This window comes from Salvelinus fontinalis, chromosome 6 (assembly GCF_029448725.1).
Source record: "Salvelinus fontinalis isolate EN_2023a chromosome 6, ASM2944872v1, whole genome shotgun sequence".
Lineage (NCBI taxonomy): Eukaryota > Metazoa > Chordata > Actinopteri > Salmoniformes > Salmonidae > Salvelinus > Salvelinus fontinalis.
The window spans coordinates 38,423,667-38,430,459 of record NC_074670.1 but is presented as its reverse complement, the minus strand read 5'-3'; the positions used below and the strand labels follow the sequence as shown (position 1 = coordinate 38,430,459).

The 6,793-nt window shown below is 42.2% G+C and overlaps 1 pseudogene; it reads left to right on the top strand.

Annotated features, from left to right (window-relative positions):
• Positions 1 to 4,292, top strand: part of LOC129858610 (PC3-like endoprotease variant B) — a 148,677-nt pseudogene extending 144,385 nt beyond the window's left edge.
• The last annotated feature ends 2,501 nt before the right edge of the window (positions 4,293 to 6,793 follow it).

Sequence of the window (6,793 nt, the reverse complement as noted above, 5' to 3'; positions counted from 1 at the left end):
CCTTAACTGTCAGTCAGTGTAGATGGCCCACGTTGTCTATCTGTGTTCTAGATGAGTTGTGTCAGTGTTCGGCTACGTTGTGGGCCTGTACACTTGGGAAGACAATGTCTTTCCTGGGGTTGTTCCCCCCAGAGGCTGATCTGAATGGATTGCAGAGGCGTGGAGGAGAAATAAATTGGAGAAAATAATAAATCGATGCTTGACGGAGAGTAAACAGACCTTCTAACCCCCAGTCCAAACGCTAGCGCTGAGGTTTTCTCCTTGGGCTGTATTGGATTGGTATGCGGAGCTGAGGAGAGGGGGCTCAGAAAAAGACTTGGCCTACAAATGATGTCCTTTGTTTGATCCATTAGGGAGGGGACCTCTACTGTCCCAGGGTGACAGTGGGGGAGGGACGGTTCTAAGAAACATCTCTGTCAGCTTCCTCTTTACGGCTCTTCTTCTCTGGACAAAGAGAGAGATACCAAGCTAAGACTGCTGTAGGTTTCATCCATTGGGGAAATTAGTGTGAGGAGAGTATATGGTGGTATGCTGCTGGTGTGTGCGTGCGTGCGTGCGTGTATTTGTGTGTGTGTGTAGGGGGGGGGGGCCTTACTGGCTTCTTGAAACTAATCTTGAAAACCCAGTCAAAAGTAAATCTAGTTTCAACTAAATAGTATTAAGTTATTTGAATTTAAGTGAGCATTCAATTTTGGTTTGCCCAAACTTAGCTTAAACAACATAAAATGAGGTGTTTACTCAATTTGTTTCTAGTGTTCATTCAGCTAGATGTTTTTTGTGGAATTTTACAAAAAAATGGCTGTGGAACTAAACTAAAAGTATTAATCGCAAGATGCAACATATTCAAGGACTTTACTGAGTTACAGTTTATATAAGGAAATCAGTCAATTGAAATAAATTAATTAGGCCCTAATCTATGGATTTCACATGACTGAGAATACAGATATGCATCTGTTGGTCACAGATACCTTTATAAAAAAGGTAGGGGCGTGGATCAGAAAACCAGTCAGTATCTGGTGTGATCCCCATTTACCTAATGCAGTGCGACACATCGCCTTTACATAGAGTTGATCAGGCTGTTGATTGTGGCCTGTGTAAAGTTGTCCCACTCCTCTTCAATGGCTTTGCGAAGTTGCTGGATATTGGTGGGAACTGGAATACGCTGTCGTACATGTCGATCCAGAGCATCCCAAACATTCTCAATGGGTGACATGTCTGGTGAGTATGCAGGCCATGGAAGAACTGGGACATTTTCAGTTTCCAGGAATTGTGTACAGATCCTTGAGATGCAGATTAGGTGATGGCGGCGGATGAATGGCATGACAACGGGCCTCAGGATCTCGTCACAGTATCTCTGTGCAATCAAATTGCCATCGATCAAATGCAATTGTGTTTGTTGTCCGTAGCTTATGCCTGCCCATACCATAACCCCACTGCCACCATGGGGCACTCTGTTCACGACGTTGACATCAGCAAACTGCTTGCTGACACGACGCCATACGTGCTACACTGTCTGCCATCTGCCTGGACAGTTGAAACTGAGATTCATCTCTGAAGAACACCCTTCTCCAGCATGCCAGTGGCCATCGAAGGTGAGCATTTGCCCACTGAAGTCGATTACGACAACAAACTGCAGTCAGGGAAGACCCTGGTGAGGATGACGATTTTGTGCAGAAATTAATCGGTTCTGCAAACCCACAGTTTCATCAGCTGTTCGGGTGACTGGTGTCAGACGATCCTGCAGGTGAAGAAGCCGGATGTGGAAGTCCTGGGCTGGCGTGGTTGCACGTGGTCTGAGGTTGTGAGGCCGACTGGACATACTGCCAAATTCTCTAAAACAATGTTGGAAGCGGCTTATGGTAGAGACATTTACATTCAATTCTCTGGCAACAGCTCTGGTGGACATTCCTGTAGTCAGCATGCCAATTGCACGCTCCCTCAAAACTTGAGAGTTCTGTGGCGTTGTGTTTGCACTAACAGGGATGTAAGCAAAATTGTGCACAACATTTTAGAGAAATAAGCTTTCTGTGCAAATGGAACATTTTAGAGAAATAAGCTTTCTGTGCATATGGAACATTTCTGGGATCTTTTATTTCAGCTCATGAAACATGGGACCATGTTGCATTTATTTAGTGACACACAGTGCTTTTTAATGTTTTTACAAATGTTTTACAAATTTTTCTCCCCAATTGGTAGTTACAGTCTTGTCCCATCACTGCAACTCCCATACGGCCTCGGGAAAGACAAAGGTCAAGAGCCGTGCATCCTCCGAAACACAACCCAGCCAAGCCGCCCTGCTTCTTGACACAATGCCCGCTTACCCTGAACGCCAGCCGCACCAATGTGTCAGAGGAAACACCGTACACCTGGCAAATGTGTCAGCATGCACTGCATCCAGCTTGCCACAGGAGTCGCTAGAGCACGATGGGACAAGGAACATGTTGAATAATAATTACTGTATAAATGAACATGCACAATGTAATCATGTACAGTATGTCAACGTGGTTCAAATATGTATTTTGAAAACATTGTATGTGTGTAACTAGCTCCAGTGTTTTTTAGGTAAGATGCCAAAAATAACAATTTCTAGAATGAACATATGTGGCTGAATGTGAACTAGCGGAATCAGCGCCTCCCCACTATGAACTTTCCGGTTCAAATCCTCCACCTCACCAACATATTTGTTTTACCCAAATATCACATTCACCAACCATTGCCGACACATTTTTCATTTTTAAATCACAAGAGATTATCTTTAAATTAATATTTCAGATGGAAGTGATGTGCTTGACTTTGAAGTTCAAACATTCCTACGATTTTACGTTCAGTTTTATTTCTATTTGGACAATTTTGGCAGTGGTGGAAAAAGTACCCAATTGTCATACTTTGGTAAAAGTAAAAGATACCTTAATAGAAAATGACTCAAGTAAAAGTGAAATTCACCCAGTAAAATACTACTTGAGTAAAAGTCTAAAAGTATTTGGTTTTAAATATACTTAAGTATCAAAGTAAATGTAATTGCTCAAATATACTTAAGTATCAAAAGTACAAGTATAAATCATTTTAGATTCCTTGTATTAAGCAAAGCAGACGGCCACATTTTCTAGTTTTTATTTATTTACAGATAGCCAGTCCTTTCTGTACTACTAAGCATTCAAAATGTAACGGGTACTTTTGTGTGTCAGGGAAAATGTACGAAGTAAAAGTAAAATTTGTATAAAATATAAATAGTAAAGTAAAGTACAGATACCCCAAAAAACTACTTAAGTAGTACTTTAAAGTATTTTTACTTAAGTACTTTACACCACTGTATATTGGACTCACATATTTTCTACTGTGGTCCAAAAACAAGGTACGATGGCATTTACTGTAGTTGGCATTTACTGTAGATGGCATTTACTGTAGTTCTCTAGTTTGTTCTCTCTGTGTTTTTTAAAATAGCTTTGCAGTTGTTCATATGCCCTACTGGGGCTTTATTTTCACTAATTCTGTTACAAGAAACTAAAAGGCTTCAGTGCACGCGTAGTTTATGTGAGTGTTTGAAGAGCCATTATCTATGTTATAATGAATGAATTAAGATCCATTCTATTCTATTCTATTCTAATCACTTTTATTCTATTCTATGGAAACATACCAGTAAGATCTCCCTGGATACTGAATTTCTTTCATTTATTTCCCACCATGTCTCATGTTTGGGATGTGTCTATTTTTGATCTTTTAGAATTCCAAACTTGTTTACCATCCGGTGCAGTCCTTCAATTCTCTGGATCTGGATGATACCGATGGAACAGACCTCCAACTCCCACCTGAAGCTCATGTGGAACACTCTCAGGGATAAAGTGAAGGCCAACTGGTTTCCCCATAAGTCCATTACAGGGAATCAGTCTCCACAGGTGACCGACTACCAGAGATAATACAGTATTTCTTGTGTGTGTGCTGTCTTCTGTCTATTTGTAGTTGTCTACATGTGCTGGGTTAACTATCCACAATATATCTCATTGTGTTTTGTGTGTGTTATTTCTGCCATGTTTGAGTTGGCTGTTGGTCTCTTCCAGTTACCATAGGCAGACATTGCCCTGCAGAACTTCCAGGGAGCAGATCCAATGGTGGGGGTGGAGCATCTTGGGATGATGCATAAACTCCATGACAGCGTGGGCGGAGTCACCAGGTCCTCACCACCTCAGAAAAGGACACAGCTATTGCATGATGTCGCCGTGGATGTCCGAGAGATGCACCTTAAGGATCTTCTCCAAACCAGCAGAGCACCGGCACGCAGGGCAGACCATGGGTAGGGGCAGGGGCAGAGGAGGAGGGGCACCGGGCAGTGAGGGCAAGGGGCACAGTTGAAACAGCATATCTCAGCCCTGGTCCAACAGAGACTGTAAAGAGAACTATGGGATCTGTATGTTTACATTTGCCTAAAAGTGGGAGCGAGAGAGAGACATTTTCAACATAGCCTTAAAGAGGAGGACGAGAGGCTTAAAATACATTCTCACACTCTTACACAAAAATGTTTTTGTTTAAAAAAAAAGATCTGCACAATTCTCAATAACCACCTCCTATTTTGACTCTTGCTGCCAAAGTTGTAAAGGTTTATGAAAGTTACATTTGTGTTTTTGTTTTTACTTCATGGAAGTGTGAATTCAGCTCAGGAAATGAATTACATTCTCATTAACTGAATGTCATTCCTCATTGGGTTGGACAAACAACAAATTACATTTCAGCTGTCTAATTTCTCTCTGTCCTCGACTGATCTCAAATAACCACATGATAATCCATGATAATAATAGCAATTTGAGTGCTCTCAACCTTTGATCAATTCATAAAAAAAATGCACCCTGACAGAGAAACAAATAATTGGTTGGCTCATATCCTCAGTGTTTTCAGGACCCCAATTTACGCTTGTAATAGGGGGACACCGTTTTTTAGGTACTTATATAAGACAATACAATAACACGTTGGGCATTGAGGAGTGAGATACATTGTTTTATTAAGGTGAGGTCTGAGACAACCTTTGATAACAGCAACATGAAGGTAGGCCTACCCTGTTTGATTTAAACAACAGTATCGAAACATTTATCAAAACAAAAATATACAATCAAAAAGTTTCTTTCCCAAGATGTGGTTTGTGATCATAAGATCTTTCTCCCAGTTTACCATGGTACTGCTGTGAAGTACCGCCACCGTATTGACACGGCTATATTGATGTTTCAATTAGAATAGCATTACATAGCGCAGCCGCATGGTAACACAGCATCACCAACCATCTGCTCTGACTCCACGTCTGACGAACGAGGCACGTGGGGCTAATCGAGCTGCACATGAGCGACGGGACCGTGAGATCTCGCACACACGCATGCACACTTACAAAGATATACCCTCACTCTCTCACACATACACACACACATAGACACACACTCTGTCTGTCTCACACACACGTTTCTATGCAGAGAAAGGAGGAACAGAAGGGAGGCTCCTCACCCTCTAGTTTAGACACCCTATTAACTATAAGGACAACCTCTGATTCCATCTCTCCCTTTCCCTTTCGTTTTAATAGGATCACCTGACAGGGTAATAATGCATTGACAGGGAAGAGAGATCCATACCTAATGTGTGTGGAGAATTCTTCAAAGCGCATCCGGGCAAAAGATTTGAAAAGGAAATGCTTTGTGCCAGGTTGGCGTGCTGGGAGGGTATGAAATAATACAGGGCATTATGCTTGGCATTACTGTCTGCCAACCCTAGAATCAAAGACGTGGTTGTCTGGATTACCTCCCTAATCTGTTGATGCTTTTGAGGAGCGATGCAGGTGTTCATGTGCCAGTTTTTTTTGTGTTTTTTTTCGGGAGGAGTGTTAGGTTGGTAATCTACATGAAATGCTTTCTGGGGAATAAGACATGATGAAATAGGGCCAAGAGATCTCACTGGAAGCATGGCACGTTTTATTGCAGAACAGCATGCTGTTCAGATAGTTGTAATACCGCTGCCAATGTGGAGGAGGTGGTAGTAGGCCTAGACACCACTTGTTGACTTACTTGACTGTTATGGTGGGAGGAAACTACTACTTCCGAACTACTAGACTACGATCAAACAATTTACCAACTAACAATACCTACTAACAATTTTTTACAACTAATGCTGAAAATACCTCAGCTTCAAAGTTCAATGAACAACATCGCCAATGGCACTAATCGGAAACTACATCCACAGCTCTAGGAACAACGCATCTTATTATCGTGGGTAGTTAGTCTAAAGATCAGCTCATCAGTGGACTTCCGGAGAAGTATACATTGGGTAATCCTCCCTTTTTCTCTTCACTGGGGTGGTCTCATCCAGGTTCAAAGAGGGACAGAATACACCTCCCACCACAATAGACTAGAACCACTGGTGGCTCTGCTTGCTGAGGGGTGCAGCTTTAAGCAGGCCTTTGAGGGGCCTAATTGCATTGGAATACAGGAGCCTGAGAGCTTGGCTCTGATCACGCCGACATGTGAAGGGCTCGCTCCCCAGCACCTCGAGAGCCATACTTTGCCAAGCCCTTCACAATACACACAATTAATACTCTCCATGCTCTCCCTACTCTACCTCTCTTTCCATCACTCCTTTATTTCTGTCTGTCTTTCTTCCGTTCTCTCTCTCTCGCTCTCTCACTCGTATGCACACGCACACACACACTGTTAATTCTCACGCAACCTGTCAATCCCGCTTCCTTTGATACATACACCAATTACATAATGGACTATAAGTAAGAGCTATAGGGAAAAAATGGGTCAACTTAAAAGACACCAATCCT